The sequence below is a fragment of the Erinaceus europaeus genome, chromosome X, assembly GCF_950295315.1.
Source record: "Erinaceus europaeus chromosome X, mEriEur2.1, whole genome shotgun sequence".
Taxonomy (NCBI): Eukaryota; Metazoa; Chordata; class Mammalia; order Eulipotyphla; family Erinaceidae; genus Erinaceus; species Erinaceus europaeus.
In genome coordinates this window covers 33,449,136-33,469,713 of record NC_080185.1, presented here as the reverse complement: position 1 = coordinate 33,469,713, position 20,578 = coordinate 33,449,136, and the positions used below count along the sequence as shown (strand labels likewise).

Sequence of the window (20,578 nt, the reverse complement as noted above, 5' to 3'; positions counted from 1 at the left end):
ATTAATATGAAATTATCTCACTCATAGAAAGAAATTGAAAAACAAGATCAGAAGGAAAAACATGCAGAACTTGGACTGGATTTGGTGCATTTCATCAAAGTAAAAGACTCTGGGGTGGGGAAGGGGAGGGTTCATTCCTGGAACGTGATGACAGAGGAGGATATAATGGGGGTTGAGTTGTTATGTGGAAAATTTGGAAATATTATACACATAAAAATTATTATATGTTACTGTTGATTGTAAACCATTTATCCCCCATTACTATAGTGGGGTGGGGTAGTGACATAGACCTTTGCTGGTGGTAATGATGCCAATATATACTCCTATTAATTTATGATCTTATAAATCACTGTTTAGTCAATGTGAGAGGGGGAAATATTGAATATCTCGAGATTTTTAATGCATAGACTTCAGTTCTAATCATGTTTTCAAATGAGTAAACTGATTAAATTTCAATACTGGGCTTAAGTTGTTAATGTATTTATACAAATAGCTTTTTTTAAAAAAATATTCAGTCGCCTGTAATCTTAGAACAGGGAGACTAGAAACAACTGGTCTTGCCAGGATAAAAGATATAGTTATTTGTAAATAGCATTAAATGACATAAATCCTGGAAAGGTTTTGTATGGTACAGTAAACCTAACCATGAGTTATTCAAAGTAAAGTAAGGTCTCAAATTACTTGGTTACAATAATAATTATCAATTGTTTTCGTTAACTCCAAGACAGCAAGGAACCTTCCTCATTCTCTATAAAACCTGTATTTCTCCCAACCCTGGAACCTCTGGGCCTTTGCTCCTTTTCCTTCATACTTCTCTTGATCTATACAATTTGATACTGTATCTACTGATCTCAACCATATCAAGACTGCTAGTGCCACTTTGTCATGTTTCACTTTAGACAATATCCAGAGATGCCAGGCCTAGGATGTCAACCCCCCAGCTCCATTACTCTGGTAAGACTTTTCTTAGCTCATAGAACTCCTTAATTCCACTTTGGTTGGCACATTTCCTAGAAAAATTACAGAAACTAGATATAAACCAGAGCACAAGAGTTAGGGCATATGTGCACATGTATCCATGAGAACTTAAAGCAAAGGTGCACAACAATCTACAGTGACTGAAAAAAAATTACAGCAAGTGAGTAGAGAGACCTAAAAAAAGTCCCCATAAGATATTTAATAAAATAATATCTTTTTTTCCTGGTAAACTATCTCCTGCATGGTTTGGCTCCTCAGTCACAGTCCATGTGACTCTGAGAAGTTGTAGGAATATGCACGCACAGACTCAGAGGCCGGGCTTTATCTCCAACACTGTGGAAAGGGATTCCCTACCACCACCTGCACAGAGCCTGGGAAAGCATCCTTCTAGGGTATCCATGTTGGTCAAATAATTTCTACTTAGACCTAGATACCCTGTTCACCTACTTTCTATTTAACTTCCCTCAATTACTCAAACTCTAACACTGTCAGAAAAGTTAGGAATATAAAAGCTGGATAAGGGCAAGAGACTAGTATACTTTAATGATGGGCATTTTGTTTACTATCAAGCCACCCAACCATCCAGGACCCTAGCCGAAGAATCCTGGGATTCCCACACAAATATGATGGAAATAGATATCTAACAGATCCCTCTCTCCACCGTCACTGGTGATCTTCCTCAGCAACATCATAAATGCTTTTGTGGGCCTCTACAGGAACTTGCCCTCAGTGTAGAACAATAATGGTAGAAACTGCCCCACTCTTTGAAGGGAGGCTGGGTTAACATATTCTGCCACTCAAGGAAGACTGGTCCTAAAATGAGTGCAACCTAGAATGTTGCTAGCTTTAGTTCTGGGCTTTCAATTCTGTTCCACTGGTCTGTGTGGCTCTTTTTGTTCCAGTACCAGGCTGTTTTGATGATGATGGCCTGACAATATAGTTTGAGATCTGGGAGTGTGATGCCTCCAAGGGGGCCCAAAGTATTAAATGGAGGAAGGAGGCTTTCTTCAATAAATGGTGCTGGGAAAACTGGGTTGTAACATGCATAAAAATGAAATTGAACCACCTTATCTCACCAGAAATAAAAATCAACTCCAAATGAATCAAGGACCTGGATGTTTGACCAGAAACTATCAAATACTTAGAGGAAAACATTGGTGGAACACTTTCAAACTAAACCTCAAGGGCATCTTTGATGTAACAAACGTAATTGCAAGGAAGACTAAAGCAGAAACAAACCAATAGTTCTACATCAAATTGAAAAGCTTCTGCACAGCCAAAGAAACTATCACACAAACAAAAAGACCCCTCACAGAATGGGAGAAGATCTTTACATGCCATACATCAGACAAGAGACTAATCACCAAAATATACAAAGAACTCAGCAAACTTAGCACCAAAAAAGCAAATGACCCCATCCAAAAATCGGCAGAGGATATGAACAAGAGATTCACCTCAGAAGAGATTCAAAAGTCTAACAAACATATGAATAACTGCTCCATGTAGCTGATTGTCAGAGAAATGCAAATAAAGACAACATTGAGATACCACCTCACTCCTGTGAGAATGGCATACATCAAAAAGTACAGCGGCAACAAATGCCGGAGAGGCTGTGGGGATAGAATAACCCTTCTGCACTGCTGGTGGGAATGTAAATTGGTCCAGCCTCTCTGGAGAGCAGTCTGGAGAACTCTCACAAGGCTATACATAGACCTTCCATATGACCCCAAATTCCTCTCCTGGGAATATACCCCAAGGATTCCATAATGCCCAACCAAAAAGATGTGTATACATCTATGTTCATAGCAGCACAATTCATAATAGCTAAAACCTGGGAGCACCCCAGGTGCTCAACAGCAGATGAGTAGCTGAGAAAGCTGTGGTATATATACACAATGGAATGCTATGCAGCTATTAAGAACAATGAACCCACCTTATCTGACCCATCTTGGATGGAGCTAGAAGGAATTATTTTAAGTGAGCTAAGTCAGAAAGATAAAGATGAGTATAGGATGATCCCACTCATCTACAGAAACTGAGAAAGAAGAACAGAAAGGGAAACTAAAAGCAGGATATGATTAAATTGAAAGTAGGGCACCAAAGTAAAAACCCTGTGGTGAGGCAGAGGGTGGACATTCACTTGCTGGGGCAGTGTGTCGGGGTGGGTGGGTGGGTGGGGGATGAGATGGGACACAGTCTTTTTGTGGTGGGAATGGTGTTTATGTACACTCCTATTAAAGTGTAGTCATATAAACCACTATTTAATATGAAATCGATCATATGTCTCGAACATTTTAAAACACAGTCTGAGTCTTCTTAATACATAGGCTGATCTTTGATATGCTGACTCTCTCAAAAGCCTAGACCAGGGATAACAGAAGCAACCGGTGATACATATATACAAGATGCTGCAAATAAGATATACAAGATACAGCAAACCATAACAAAGGGACTTTTCAAAGTTAACCCAATTACCAAATAATGTGATGATAACATTGACTATCCATTGTCTTCTTGAACATGATTCCATGTTCAAGATTTCATGTTCCAGCATGATTCTGACCAGACTTCCCTGGACTGACGACCCCACCAATGAGTCCTGGAGCCCTGCTTCTCCAGAGACCCACCCTACTAGGGAAAGAGAGAGGCTGACTGGGAGTATGGATCAACCAGTCAACGCCCATGTTCAGCAGGGAAACAATTACAGAAGCCAGACCTTCCACCTTCTGCAACCCACAACGACCCTGGGTCCACACTCCCAGAAGGATAGAGAAGGGGAAAGCTATCAGGGGAGGGGATGGGATATGGAGATCAGGTGGTGGGAATTGTGTGGAGTTGTACCCCTCCTATCCTACGGTTTTGTTAATGTCTCCTTTCTTAAATAAAAAAAAAAATTTTTTAAAAAGTATGTTGCTAGCTATGACCATGTAAAGTGATCTTAGACCTACTGGGATGATTAGGTTAAACAGGTTCCTGTGCTAAATACGAACACACATGAGCCCTAAGTCACATCTATGGGGTTCACACTTAATGGTATTTATATAGTTTCCCCATATTTGGAAATGCTTATCTGCCCTGATCCTGCTTTCTAGCACTATTCCCAATCCTGACATTATCTCTACAGACAATATTTTTAGCCTACTTGCATGTTATCTTTGAGGCTCGGTCAAAAATTAGTAAAGCCGGCTCTTTTTCAGCCACCAGGTTTCAGACTTCCCTGGACAGATGACCCCATCAATATGTCCTGGAGTCCCACTTTCCCAGAACCCTGCTACACTAGGGAAAGAGAGGGACAGACTGGGAGTATGGGTTGACCTGTCATCAGGGAAGCAATTACAGAAGCCATACCTTCCACCTTCTGTGCCCCATAATGGCCCTGGGTTCATACTTCCAGAGGGATAAAGAATAGGAGAGCTATCAGGAGAGGAGACGGGATATGGATCTCTGATGGTGGGAATTGTACCCCTGGTATCCTATGGTCTTGTCAGTATTTCTATTTTATAAATAAATTAATTAAAATAAAAATTTAGTAAAGTCATGGGTCCCTTGTAATATACCTAAAATAGACTTCCTAGCTTCTTCCAACAAAAAGACTCCAAATTTCATCTGTTATATTCTTACCTTTAGGTTCTGATTATTGGACAATTTATTCTGCTTTATATCTTAATGCTATTTCAGCCACCAAGTTGCAGATGCTACCATGATGTCATCCCTGGGCAGATGACCTCACCAATATGTCCTGGAAACCCACATCACCAGAGCCCTACTGTAGCTGGGAAACACAGAAACAATCTGGGTTATGTATTGACCTGTCAATGCCCATGTCCAGTGGAAAAACACTTAGAGAAACCAGACCTTCCACCTTCTGTACCCCATAAATATCTTTGGTCCATATTCCAAGAGGGATAATGTCTAGGGATTATTCTAGTGGAGGGAAGGGTATATAGAACTCTGGTGATGGGGATTGTATTGAATTGTAATCTTCTTATCCCACAATCTTATTGATATTATTAAATCACTAATAAAATGAAGAAGAAGGAGGAGGAGGAGGAGGAGGAGAAGGAGAAGAAATAGAGTTCAGAGTAGACATTCTAGGGACAATTAGTACATATGATAATAATATAGGAGGATATCTTTTCAGACTAGACTCATGAATCTTAGCTTGATTTGACAAACTAATGGAAAAGCAAATTCAGTAGAAACTTAGACTTTTAAAAATATTTTGTTCATTTATTAACTGGATATAGAGAGAAAATCAATAGGGAAAGGGGAAATAGGAGGGAAAGAGGGAGAGAGGGAGAGAGGGAGAGAGAGAGAGAGACTGACCTGCAGCCCTTGTGAAGCTTCCTTCATGCAGGTGGGGACTAGGAGCTTGAACCTGGGTTCTTGTACTTTATAAAATGTTCACTCTACCAAGTACACCACTTTTCAGACCCAGAAAAAAATAAACTTCATTTGAGGAAAGATTTGAAGATTCTATAGAGATGTTCCTAATCTTGTTGTAAACAACATTCACCAATTAGCAGTCACCTCTTCTGAATGTCTAGAGTATGGAGTAATCATTTTAAGCATTTCCCAGTAGTTTCAGTAATTCCCTTCAATCTGACTGATTAATAGGAGTAGAAAAATGGGGGCTCCCATGTCCTGACTATTGATTCGCTGGATATTGTCTTTTTCTATGGGTAAGTGAAAAGTGAGTTTTTCCTCTAATTAGGACATAAATAAAAAGGGGAGCTAGATTCTTTGAAATGGACAAAATATTTCACAGTTCTAGACAACCTAAGCACTCCATTCTACGCAACAAGAGCAAGTTACACAATAAAACTAAACACACTCACTAAACATAGCCTTAGGAGTCATCAAAGCAATTTAAAAGATCAGTTTGATGTTTGACAGAGAGTCAATATTTATCACTATGTTTTGTGATAACATGCTGAGGTAGCACTTTACTCAGTTTTGAGCCTATGCAGCAGTCTCAGAAGATGGGTAAAATCAAATGAAAAAATAATGAGAGACTAACAATGAAAGCCACATGGAGGATCTGAAAATAAGTGGGTAACACTCTACTGAATGCATAAAGATATAACAAAAAGATATGTGCAATAAAGATTTTCATGCCCCTATCTGTCCAGCTAGCCTTTCCAGATGGCCTCGTTTGCTTCCTTTGATTCACAAGCTAAAGTCTTCACAGATCATTTACACTCCACTTACTAAGTTTTACTTATTATTATTTATTACTCCAGTATCTTCTTTCTCCAAGGAAATTTTAAAGTCCTTGAGGACAGATACTATGCCTTCCTTAAACTTCATTGTCTAAGGTACTTTGCTTAAATATAGCTATATACAAAAAGATACACTAAGTACACCATGTATTAGTTGAGGAAATTATAGCATATTGGAGAGCATCCAACTGATTAGCTTAATGGGCTTGATAATGATGGTGCCCATTAGTTCTAAAGCCAGATTAATCCAGATTAGGACTGGAACTATGAAAGTGAATATATAAACTCAGTAAGCACATATAATGAGGTAAGAATTATATTGAATTTCTATCCTTAGCTTTCTCAATAGTCCTAAAATAAAAATGCTCTTATTAGTCTTATACCACAGAAGAGTATATCATAATATAAAGTATAAGAAATCTGTCCCAAGTCACACAGGTAACAAGCAGCAGGACTAGGTTACATGCCTGATGGGTTTTCTTCTTCTTCTAGTGTTTGCCTTTCTTCCATAGCCAGTCAACAGCATCAGGTTGAGCCTGATGTAAAGTTTCGAGACCTCCTTTGAATCTGGAGAGGTGGCAGTCGTTGACTATGTGGGTCATAGTCTGTCTTTAGCCGCAGGGGCAGTTCGGGTCGTCTCTGGCTCCCCAGTGATGGAACATAGCAGCGCACCGGAGGAGGGCCCAATCATAACGTGCTAGGTCAAAGCCGGGTTGACGCTTGCAGGGGTCTGTGATGAGGTGTTTGTTCTTTACCTCAGCTGACTGCCAGCTCTGTTTCCAAGAGACTGGAACAGAGAAGTTCAGTGTAGGCGTAGGGGACCAGATTGGGTGACGAGACGTCAAGCGTTGAACAGGGTGGGTGAAGATATCCGCGTATATTGGCAGGTCCGGTCGAGCGTAGACGTGGGAAATGAACTTAGATGATGCTGCATCCCGACGAATATCTGGCGGGGCGATGTTGCTAAGAACTGGCAGCCATGAAACCGGGGTGGAATGGATGGTTCCAGAAATTATCCTCATGGAGGAATATAATTTGGAATCAACCAAGTGGACATGGGGGCTACAGAACCATACTGGAGCACAGTATTCTGCAGTGGAATAGCATAATGCCAGAGATGATGATCGTAGTGTGGAAGCGCTCGCGCTCCATGACGAGCTGGCCAGTCTTGCAATGATGTTATTCCTCGCACCCACCTTTGCTGCAGTTTTTATGAGATGTTTGTGAAATGACAGAGTGCGATCAAGAGTAACGCCAAGATAGACTGGCTGGGCTTCATGCCAGATTCTCGTATCGCCAAGCTGCACATTAAGCTCACGCGAGGCCGAGGCATGGTGTAGATGGAAAACAGATGATACCGTTTTTGCAGTGCTAGGGATTAGTCGCCATTTTTTACAGTAATCAGATATCAGAGATATGTCTTTCGTGAGTGTTTCCTCAAGGATGTCGAACTTTGATGCCTGAGTTGCACAGCAGATGTCAGCGGCGTAGATGAACTTCCTTGAAGAAGTTTCTGGGAGGTCATTGATGTAAATATTAAATAGCGTAGGAGCCAGAACAGAGCCCTGGGGGAGGCCACTTGAGACAAGTCTCCATCTGCTAGACTTGTCACCCAGATGTACCCGGAAACTTCTGTTTTGGAGAAGAAACGATATAGTTTTGGCCACCCATGGAGGCAGGCATCTTGAGATCTTGACTAGGAGACCACGGTGCCAGACCGTGTCATAGGCTGCTGTGAGATCAACAAAGACAGCACCCGTCTTTAAATTCTTCTGGAATCCATTTTCAATGTAAGTTGAGAGGGCCAGGGCTTGTTCGCAGGTAGATCTTCCTGGGCGGAAACCAGTCTGGGAGGGTGATAGGAATTTCTCTGTAAGATGAGAAATACGTGACAGAAGCAGCCTCTCAAGGAATTTGTAACCCACGGAGAGGAGAGATATTGGTCTATAGCTGGCGGCCAGTGTTGGGTCTTTCTTTGCTTTCAAAAGCGCTATAATCTTCGCACGACGCCAAACTTTGGGCATAGACTCAGATTCCAAGATGTGGGACAGGAATGAAGCGAGCCACTTCTTTGCCGTGGGAACCAGGTTAAGAATGAGTTCTGGGGTGATGTTATCATAGCCAGCAGCTGTTCCCGGTTTAACCCTCTTCAAAGTGTCTTCCAGTTCAGACAGTGTAAAGGGAGAGATTTTTGGAGATGGACAAGATAACCGGAAGTGGGATGACCACTCATGGGAAATTTCTCTTTTCCAGACTGGGTTGATCTTAGCACGTCCAACTTGAGTTAGGTGACTGGCCACTGAGTTTGGAGATACGGGAGGATGGGAGACAGGAGGGGGTTGGCTACCGGCACCCAGTCTGTGAAGAAGCTTCCAGGCCTTCCTACTTGAGTGGGTGAAGTTCAGACTTTCCGTGAGTTGTTGCCAGCGGGCTTGGCGTGCTGCATCCAGGGAGGCAATGAGATGGTCAGCCACATCTGGGTCGCCTGACTCATCATACTGCTTTAGTAGTTGCTCGCATTCAGCATCAAGACAAGGCGTATAGTTAGCACGTCTCCCACGAGGAATGGCTTGGGAAGCTGCTTTGAAGATGGGTTTAAACCTTGAGCTCAGCAGTATAGCTGATAGTGCCTTATTAAATGTAACCAGCAATAATTGGGAATATGTAGATTAGATATTCCTGCACATTGGGAACTGTGTGAAAAGTTTTACATTTCCCCCTGAAATTATCTTTCAGCAAATTTTTTAAATTATTTCCTTGTTGGGGGATTAATGGTTTACAGTCGACAGTGAAATACAATAGTTTGTATATGCATAACATTTCCATATGACAGTACAAACCCCACTAGGTCCTATCTGCCATCATGTTCCTGGACCCGAACCCTCTGCTCTACACCCAGAGTCTTTTACTTTGGTGCAATACAAATTCTTAAAGTTTTCCATTATTAAATAAATAAATAAAAGAGTGGAGGACAGGAGAGAAGAAGGAAGGAAAAAGAAAGGAAATGTGTTAGAATGAACTGGATAAAAAAGAAATAGGAATATGTAAATCATATAGTAAATATCAACTTTACCCCCAAGACTTGAGAAGTCAAAATGATCAAAGAATTAAATATGATACAACATACAATACAAGTATATTGGCTTCTAAACTAGTGACCTAAAGGAGGGAAAGATAAATCTAATTGAAGTAGTAAGGAAAGACATCACAGAATGAAGGGAATTTTAGCTGTGTCTTGAAATATGGATGTGATTCTGAGAAGTAAATAAAAGGATAAAACAAATGTTGCAGGCTATTGTGGTAGGAACTTCAGTGTTTATAAGTACAGTGCCCCTATGTGATGGTGATACAGTGTATAAAGCATCTATAATTTTTCTAACACTCTATCATAGTTGTGGACATTTTCTCACACTGTTCCTTGTACATGTCCTGGTGACTTAGGCAGGCCTGGCAGAAATTTTTGCAAAGCACCTGTTATGAGCTGCTGATTGTCACAATCTTGCATTCAAGCATCCCAAAGCTAAAGTGAAATTAAATTAATCTGACCCTTAAAATTATATTTGTAATAAGGAGAACTAAAGACCATAAAATGAAGATAGCACAACAAAACAGAATCAAATTAAGAGACTGTCCTGAAGACCTTTAAGGCTAGGAGGACCTTTTATTCATTGGATGCTGTTAAATCATTCAGTTCATTTCACAGTGACTTGCTTTGACGCAGTCTAGGATGAAATGTATTCCATTGCTCCTGTGCATAATTAATACCATCCTGTAGTCTTCATCAGATAGGTCACCTCTGAACATAAAGCAATTGTGGTTTTCTTGAATTTCTTCTTGTAACAGGATCCTCAAAATATACAAAGGGTCCATATATAGGTGTTTAAAACTATTATAAGTTCTATCTTTTAATTAATTTGACCTCTTGAAACCTTTCCGATACCAGTGCTGGTGGATGGTATTTTGGTTTCTTTGCTGCAGCTTACTAACTTGGTCGTATGACAGAGCAGGTCTACGCATGAGAAGTACATCACAACTTTGCTCCAAGTTACTAGCATTGCAAATCAACTTTTCAACTACATACTGTGGTCTCCAATTCATGGACCTCTAGTCACTGAGTACCAGGCCAGACACTGACCTCCAGATACTATCCATAGCATGTCTTAAGTCAGGAACAGATAGGGTAAGCTAGCAGCTCTACTCACCCCCTGAGTAGCAGCAGTGGACTAAGGCTAGCCTAGGACCATAGCACCACATACTCATGACTACACAGTTATTTTACCTTTATGAAAACCAGCCGCCACTATGTAACTGATCTGGGTGAAATGTCCTAAAAATCATGTGACCTCAATATAGCAGGTGGCATTCACAGCACACATGGAATACATCCTAAATGCTTAGCTCAGATGACCACTGAGCTCCTGAACATCACGTGCACAAGAACAATAGTTCAAGACCAGGAGAGATAATACAATTACTTTATAATACACAGAGACATGCAGAGACTCTGGCCAAATGGGAAGGCAAATGAATAAGTCCCAAATGTAAGGGCAAGACAAAAATTGAAGAAAATGACCATAAAAATAAATTGGAATAAGCAAAAAGCTTGATTACACATTAAAAGTAATGGTTAAAAAATACTCACCAAAACTAGGTATTAGGAAATTGTACAGATCTGGTTGAACACTGGCAGGGCCCACAAACCACTATATTTCCATGCAAGTATTATTTACAGATCTCCACCATGTTATCCCCTTAGGGTATTGATAATTCAGTTAAAACCATTGCAACAGTTGCTAAGGACCTTCCCAACATGCCTTTTGCCTCTCTCCACCACCTTTCCTAGCCAATCCCGTCCCGAATTGCCACTTCCAAAATTCTTCCATAAAAGCCTCTCCTGTTTCCACTTTCACTATTTTGTCTTTTCTCTTCAGTGACCCTACCCAGAGAAGGGCTGGTGGGAATAGTGGGAGGTGGCCATTTTGTTAGCTCCACGTGGCCTAAACTTCTGTGATCTCACCAAATCCTGGGCATCCATGTGAATACAGATTTGCTTTCCCGCTCCTGCACAAGTTCCTGGTCTCTTCTCTCTCCCCAGTGATACAACCTGACAACTAGGAAAAGAAGAATTAGAAATTTTCAAGAAGATTTAAACAAGTTACAGAACTAAGAAATACAATGATAAAACTAAAAAACAAAATAGAGGGCCCAACAACAGACTGAATGAAGCAGAGGGGCAAATAAATGTGTTCAAAGACAAATGCAATTCACTTCAACAAAACAATGAGACAAAATAATACTGTAAATGAGTAAAAATATCACTTTTAAAAAATATTTATTTTATTTATTTATTCCCTTTTGTTGCCCTTGTTGTTTTATTGTTGTAGTTATTATTGTTGTTGTCGTTGTTGGATAGGACAGAGAGAAATGGAGAGAGGAGGGGAAGACAGAGAGGAGGAGAGAAAGATATACACCTGCAGACCTGCTTCACCACCTGTGAAGCTACTCCCCTGCAGGTGGGGAGCCGGGGTTCGAACCGGGATCCTTATGTCGGTCCTTGTGCTTTGTGCCACCTGTGCTTAACCCGCTGCTCTACAGCCCGACTCCCCAAAATATCACTTTAATAGAGAAAGAGAGGCATAGAGGCAGAGAGAAAGTGAAAGATACCAGGTATCTGAAACTCCCCTCATTGTGGTAAGGGCTAGACTCAAGTCTTTGCTGTGCACATGGCAAAATAGCACATTTTCCAAGCAAGCTATTTCATCCTAGTCAATACACAGTTTTTAAAAGTAGCTGTTTAAATGTTAATGTTATTTATTTATTTTTGAATTGAGACAGATAATTTGAGAAAGATGGGGAAATAGAGAAGGGGAGAGAAATAGAGACACCTTTGGCCACTTTTCACTGCTTGAGAAGCTTTCCTCCTGCAGGTAGGGATTAGAGGCTTGAATTGAAGTCTTGCACATTATAACATGCATGCTCAACTGGATATGCTACTGCCCAGTCCTAAGCAAATACATTTGAAGAGACCTCTGAGATACTATCCAAAGGAATGATATTCACATTATGGAAGTCCAGATTGGAGAATAGAAATATAAAGGCTCAGAAAAAATTACTTGAGCAAATAGTAGCCAAAGATTTACCAGTCTGAGAAAGGAATATTGGAAAGCTCCATGAAAAAGGAACCCAAATAAATTGACACACTATAATTAAAATAGCAAAAATTTGGGGGTCGGGCGGTGGCGCAGTGGGTTAAGCGCATGTGGCGCAAAGCGCAGGGACCGGCATAAGGATCGCGGTTCAAGCCCCCAGCTCCCCACCTGCAGGGGAGTCGCTTCACAGGTGGTGAAGCAGGTCTGCAGGTGTCTTTCTCTCCCCCTCTGTATCTCCCCCCCTCTCCATTTCTCTCTGTCCTATCCAACAACGAACAACATCAACAATGGCAATAATAATAACCACAACGAGGCAACAACAACAAGGGCAACAAAAGGGAAAAAATGGCCTCCAGAAGCGGTGGATTAATGGTGCAGGCACCGAGCCCAGCAATAACTCTGGAGGAAAATAACAGCAAAAGTTAAAAGAAATACTCTTAAAATCATCTTGTCCTATACAAGTCGTATATACATGAGGCTAACAGCTTACTTTTCCTCAGAAGTATTAGGGGCCAAAAGGGAAGGGCATGACATACTCAAAGTATCAAAATAAATATATACCTGAAAGTGTTCATCTTCATAATTAAGGATTAAGAGTTTCTCAGAGAAGCAAAATCTAAAGGAATTGATCTCCACTAAACTAGCCTTCCAATAAATGTCTGAATTGAAAGAATATAGCAAGATTTAATGCCAAGAAAACATGCATAAGAAAAAAAATCTGGAAAACAGTAAGTACATGATACATAGTAAAGGAAACAATGATTACATTCTTTCCTTCCTCTCTCCAAAGTCCTATCCATCACTGACATTTTTATAAACTTCACATTTTGCCTTTTTCTAGAATGTCATGTATTTGGACTCAAAAGCCTATAACCTTTTCAACTTGACTCCATTCCCTTAGCAATATGCATTTGACTTTCCTTCATGTCTGTTTGTGACTTAATAACTCATTTCTTTTTAGTTCTTAGCAATATTCCATTGTATCACAGTTTATGCATGCACCTATTTAAAGATTATTTTGGTACCTTCTAAATTTTAGCAATTATGGGGAAAAAAAAGATCCTATAAACATACTTGTGCTGGTTTGATGTGGTCATAAATTTTCAAGTCCTTAAGGTAGTTATGAAAGTTTCTGCAATAACTATTCCCTAAGGTAAAAATACAGATAGTTCTATTAACAAACAAACAATGCTGCTTTCCAAAGAAGGTGCAATATTGTATATAACTACCAGCTAAAAATAAAATATACTCTTGCCCTCACCAACTTTTGGTACTGTCAGTAGTCTAATGTTTTCCTATTTTAATAAGTGTGTAGCAGTATGTCACAGTTGCTTCAATTTTCATTTTTTGTATTTACTAGTGTATAGGTGTGGCATAGATATGCAGAATCTTTTTATTTTTATTTGTCATCTATATATCTACTTTGGTGAGCTATTAAGGTCTTGTCCTACTTTCATATTTAGTTATTAATTTTAATTTATTGGATAGAGGCAGACATTGAGAGGGAAGCAGGCCATAGAAAGAAAGACACCTGCAGCATGGTTTCACAGCTTGTTGATCTTCCCCCCTGAAGGAGGGGCCCGGAGGCTTGAACCCAGTTTCTCCCATATTGTACCATGTGCACTCAACCCCATGTGCCACCGTTTGGTCACTTTTTTTTTTTTTGTGAAAAAAAACTAAGAAATTGTTGGTATGCTTCTGGTTCTGCTTCTGGGATCCCTTCTGTTATATTGGTTTGGTCTCACTCCCCCCACCTCGAGATTTGATTTAGTCCTTTCTAGTTGGTGCTCTTTCCTTCTTCCTGTCCCCTTTCCTGAATACTTCCTGAGTTCCTGACGGTGCAGCTGGAGGAGAAAGATGGAAGAACACTTCTTGTGGTGATTAGGTGTTGGACTGTTTGACTGCTGGTGAATAAAGATTAAATTGCATTCTCGGCTCAGCCATGAGTTTCTGTTCATCTGTTACCCGCCCATGAAGCCAGCCTGGCGAAAACAACAAGAAATGAACTAGTTTTTGCATGTGCACAATACCATCATTAACTGTACTCTTTTTAAAAAAACAATTATCTTTATTTATTTATTGGATAGAGACAGCCACAAATTGAGAAGAAATTGAGAGGGAGAGAGACAGACAAACACCTGCAGCACTACTTCACCACTTGTGAAGCTTTCCCTCTGCAGGTGGGGACTGGGGGTTTGAACCTGGGTCCTTGCACACTGTAATGTGTACTCTCAATCAAGTATGCCACATTTTTCTTTATCCACATTTTCTATCCACATTTTTCATTATTTATTTGGTGGTAGATTGACAGACAAAAGGAAAAGAATGGCATCACAATACTGCTCTTCCATCTGGGGTACTTCATTAGTGCTACTTGTGATGTTTCCATTTGGTGCTAGGTTTTGAACCAAAGACTTCATGTACAGTCAGGAATGTACTCTATTGCATGAAATGTATCCTGGTCCTGCTTTGGGCTATTTTAAAAACCTAGAGCTTCTTTGATTGCTGTGGAAATCCAACATGGTGTCAACATTGGATTGTCGGCTTTGCATGGCATGAGTACTGCTAGATAAGCAATCTCTCTAACTTGAAATTTAATATTTTAAAACAACTGTTTCATTCCACTAAACTTTTATGTAACAAATGTTTCATTTCTTCTTGTCTCTTTTTCTGTGATTTCTTCAGTTTTACTCATATTTCCACAAATATTAAGATAATGTTACTCATAATATTGTTTTTCTTTTAATATCTAATGCATTTATAATTGTGACTTTTTCTTTTTTTTCTGTATAGGACAGAGAGAAATTGAGAGGGAAGGGGAAGACAGAGGGGGGAGAGAAAGATAGACACCTGCAGACCAGCTTCACTGTTTGTGAAGCAACCCCCTTGCAGGTGGGGAGTCATGGGCTCGAACCCGGATCCTTGCACTGGTCCTTGTACTTCCGACTATATGTGCTTAACCTGGTGCGCTACGACCCAACCCCAACTATTTCTATTTTCTAATTATATATACCTGATCAAGGAATTCTGTTTTCAACATATATCCATGTAAACTGTATCATAGTAATGCATTTGAAATTGAGGAAAAAGTAAGTTATTAGGAAATTTGTTATTACCTAGGACTCTTGATTCCAATTTAATAATTATTATTTAGTGGGGAAAAATACTAAACAGAGTTTTCTAAAGAAGAGCTACATATGACCCACAGACACATGAAGAAATGTTAGACCTCACTTTTCATTAATGCAAATTAAAAACTAAACTGAGATGCCATCTCACATTTGAGAGAATGGCTTATGTCAACAAATCAGGAAATGACCTTTGTTTCCAAGATTGTATAGAAAAACAAATTCTGCTAAACTCCTTATGGGAATACAAACTGGTGCAGCCCCTTTGAATACTATATTCCTTAAAGAAGTAAAAATTGAATTACATTATTGTTGGTATGCTTCTAAAAACCTCTTCTGTTTCATTAGTTTAATCCCCCCTGCTTAACACTATTCTATTTACATAACCACTGCATTCTATTTACATAACCTCTGTTAACAAGCACCACCCTCCCTCCAGGGCATTGGTGGTTCAGTGGTAGAATTCTTGCCTGCTCCACCCCCTCTCCTTGTCACAACCTGATTTTCGCCAGTCACTTTTCTCTCCACCCTCTCTATGTCACATCCTGTTCACACCCTACTTGGGAAGTATATATAAGACAACATTGTTCGTTTTAGTTTTAGTTTAGCTTAGCTTGGTATAGACTGTGCTGCGTCCTGCATGAATAAAGAGATACTGCGTACAACCCAGCCATGAGTCCCGGGTTGTCTGTTACCCGCCCGCCCGTGAAGCCAACCCTTCGAAAACAACACATTATGATGCCACGATGCCAAACACTGAAACACTAATTTGAATAGATATATGCACCTTTATGTTCATCGCTGCATTATTCTTAACAGCCAAAAGTGGAAGCAGCCTAAATAGTCATCTACAAATGACTGGCTAAAGAAGTTATATATATTCCATAAAATACTACTCTGTGATCAAAAGATGATACTTTGTCATTTCAGACAAAATAGATGGATCTGGAAGTGATTCTGCATAGTGAAATAAGCAAAGAGATGAAAGACAACTACCAGATGGTTTCACTTATATGTGAACTCTAGAGAGCTAATTCACATAAACTTGGGGAAAAAAACAGAAGTAAGTAAGCTGTTTCTAAGACATGAGAATTATAGAGGTTATCTTTGGAAAATGAAAGGGTGGGGATACAGAAAACTGGTAGTAGGTATGGTGTGGAGCTATACTCTGTAATCTATGATATTGTAACTATTATTAAAAGTTAAAAAAATAAAAAAAATAATAATGATAGCTTAAATGATGAGATATTGGAAAATGTTTTTCTAAGAGTTGTCATTCCAGGGGCAGGGTTCCCGGAAGATGGCGGACTGAGAAGCTGCTAGTGGATTGAGCTCTGACCACATCTTCGGAAAACGGTAGGATTTTCTGCCTTTAGTAGGCCAGTCAATAAGGGGTCTAAGCGGTGACACCAAGGAGGTGAGTATAACTTAATTTGGGTTAAAATATAGAGTAGGGAAAAAAGGGAAAAATTTTTTTCTTTCTTTTAAATTATTAATCACACCTTCCCTACCACCCCCATAATGAGTCCATGGGGACCAGCTCCTAGCAGGCTCCACTGCTGAGCCCGTTTCTTTACCAAAATTCATGTCCCAACAGGGAGTATCATTCATTCTAAGTCTATACCCCTCTTTAACCTCTGGCCTTTTGTCTTTCTAAGTAGCCAACCCCCCACCTCACCCCGCATAGCTAATTAAATAATTAAAGATAAATAAATAAATAAATAAATAAACTCTTTCCTTTCACCGTTCTTTTATGACTGTTCTTTTTCTTATCTTTTTCTTTTCTCTCTCTCTCTCTCTTTTTTTCTTTTTCCTCTTTCTTAACAATCAGCTGCCTCTGATCACGAGATTTGAGGTAACCTGGGACAGGGTTTTTTTATTACCCAGCTCTATTTTATTATTAATATTATATAAAGGCATATATCTCCCCCCCCCCTTTAGGTTGATCAGAAATAACTCTTAGGGTATCTTTCATTGCTAGGGTAGTGGGCAACTTATCTATTATGGGAGGAACTTGTCTCCATACTCCTACCTCCTCTACAGACACTTCCCTACCTCCTCCTCCTAGCTAATTAAAAAAAATTAAATTAAATTAAATTAAAAATAAAGTAATCAAAAAATCTTCCTTTCACTGCTTTTTAATTACAGCTCTTTTTCTTATCTTTTCTCTTTTCTCTCTCTTTTTTCTTTTTTCTTTTATTATCTTGTAATACACATCTTCCTTCTTCTTTATCTTTCTAAATTTGTGAATTATTTTGGGGAAGAAATCTGACTTAGAGTGGACTCCCTATGTGTGTATCTCTGCTCTACTTCCCTTTACTCTCTTGTTATCCCTAGAATATACAGTGGATAGTAGATTCACATAACTGTCTATTCTTGCTATCCCTTCTTTTTTTTCTCTTTTTTCATCACTGGGATTTGGTTACTATTTTTTCACAGACTGGAGACATTGTTTGGCTAACTGGTAGTGATTAAACTGCTTCAATACTTGATTCAGTTGCTACTGTAAGTCCTGAGGTTGGTGAGTGCAATTGTCATAAAGGTATTTAGTACAGTGTTGCTTGGGCTCAAGACACAACAACAGAGGAACAACAGAGTATAAAAAAGAAACACTTAAATAAAAAAAATGGGTAGATCAAAAACAAATAAAACTGCTACTCCAATGAATGAAGACAAGAGCCCAGAAGAAACTACAAATCAGCCAGAAGTAACCATAGATAAGAAAAGTATGCAAGCAATTATAAACTTATTAATCACAGAAATGAAAACAACTTTGGAGGAAAGAATGGCAGTATTAGGGAAACAACAGTTAAGACCCCCCAAGGAAAATACTGACTATCTTGAGGCAATTAGAGAACTGGAAGCTGAAATAGCTATAATGAAGAAAGAAGCTGAGGGCATGGAAAGCAGACTAACAGAACAGAAGACACAATTAGTCAGACAGAGGATGAGTTAGAGAAAACTAAGAAAGAGGTGAAAGAGCTCAAACAGAGATTGAGAGACACTGAAAACAACAACAGAGACATATGGGATGATCTCAAAAGAAGTAACATTCATATAATTGGCCTGCCAGAGGAAGAAAGAGAGGAAGGGGAAGCAAACATTCTAGAGGAAATAATAGAAGAAAACTTCCCAGACCTGAATAACAGAAAGGACATCAAGATTCAAGAGGCCCAGAGAGGACCAAACAGAATCAACCCAGACCTGAAGACACCAACACACGTCAAAATCACAATGAGAAGAAGTAAATATAAAGAAAGGATCCTAAAGGCTGCAAGAGAGAAACAAAAAGTCACATACAAGGGAAAACCCATAAGATTATCTGCAGACTTCTCCACTCAAACTTTAAAAGCCAGAAGAGAATGGCAAGATATCTATCGAGCCCTGAATGAAAAAGGGTTTCAACCAAGGTTAATATATCCTGCTAGACTTTCATTTAAACTAGATGGCGGGACCAAAACCTTCTTAGACAAACAACAGTTAAAGGAGGCAACCATCACCAAACCAGCCCTGAAAGAGGTTCTAAAAGACCTCTTATAAACAAGAACATCACTATAATATTGGCAATATATCAGAGCAAACAAAAATTTTTTTTGAACAATGGCACTACAATACATTAAATCCATAATATCAATAAATGTCAGTGGCTTAAACTCACCCATCAAAACGCACAGAATTGGGGGATGTATCAGAAAACATAATCCAACCATATGCTTCTTGCAAGAATCCCATCTGTAACAACAAGATAAACACAGACTTAAAGTGAAAGGATGGAAAACAATCATACAGGCTAACGGACCACAAAAAAGGGCAGGGACAGCCATTCCCATTACAGACATGATAGATTTTAAATTAAATAAAGTAATAAAAGTTGTGCAAGGACATTACATAATGATTAGAGGATCAGTGAGGCAAGAAGACTTAACAATTATTAACATCTATGCACCCAATGAGGGACCATTTAAATACGTCAAGCACTTACTGAAAGAATTTCAAAAATACATCAATAGTAATACAATAATAGTGGGAGACTTCAATACCCCACTCTCACACTTAGACAGATCAACAAAACAGAAAACCAACAAAGATACAAGAGAATTGACTGAAGAGATTGACAGACTAGACCTCTTGGGCATTTTCAGAGTCCTTCACCCAAAAAACTGGCATACAACTTCTTTACAAATCCACATAACACATACTCATGGATAGACCACGTTAGGCCACAAAGACAGCATTAATAAATTCAAGAACACTGAAATCATCCCAAGTATCTTCTCAGACCACAGTGGAGTAAAACAAACATTTAACAACAAACAGAAAATTATTAAAAGTCACAGAATTTGGAAACTACACAAAATAATCCTAAAGAACCACTGGGTCAGAGATTCACTCAAACACGAAATTCAGATGTTCCTGGAAACAAATGAAAATGAAGACACAACCTAGCAAAATATTTCAGACACAGCTAAAGCAGTAATGAGAGGGAAACTTATAGCCATACAATCACATATTAAACACCAAGAAGAAGCTCAAATGAACGACCTTACTGCACACCTCAAGGACTTAGAAGAAGAGGAACAAAGGAACCCTAAAGCAACCAGAAGGACATAAATCACTAAAGTTAGAGTAGAAATAAACAACATAGAAAATAAAAGAACCATACAAAGATCAATGAAGCCAAATGTTGGTTCTTTGAAAGATTAAACAAAATTGACAAACCCCTAGCCAGACTCACCAAACAAAAAAGAGAGAAGACTCAAATTAATAGAATCGTAAAAGATGAAGGAGATATCACAACTGACACCACAGAAATCCAGAGAATTATGCGAAACTTCTATAAAGAACTATATGGCACCAAGCTAGAGAATCTGGAAGAAATGGAACAATTCCTAGAAGCATATGCCCTTCCAAAACAGAACCAAGATGAACTACAAAATCTAAATGCACCATTCACAGACAGAGAAATTGAAACTGTTATTGAGAATCTCCCCAACAACAAAAGTCCTGGACCAGATGGCTTCACAAACGAATTCTACAAGACTTTCAGGAAACAGTACCCATATTTCTTAAGCTTTTCCATAAGATTGAAGAAACAGGAATA

At 39.2% G+C, this 20,578-nt stretch overlaps 1 pseudogene; it reads right to left on the bottom strand.

The window, feature by feature from the left end:
- Window positions 1-1,206: 1,206 nt before the first annotated feature.
- On the bottom strand, window positions 1,207-1,383 carry LOC132536037 (small nucleolar RNA SNORA73 family; annotated as a pseudogene).
- Window positions 1,384-20,578: the final 19,195 nt, after the last annotated feature.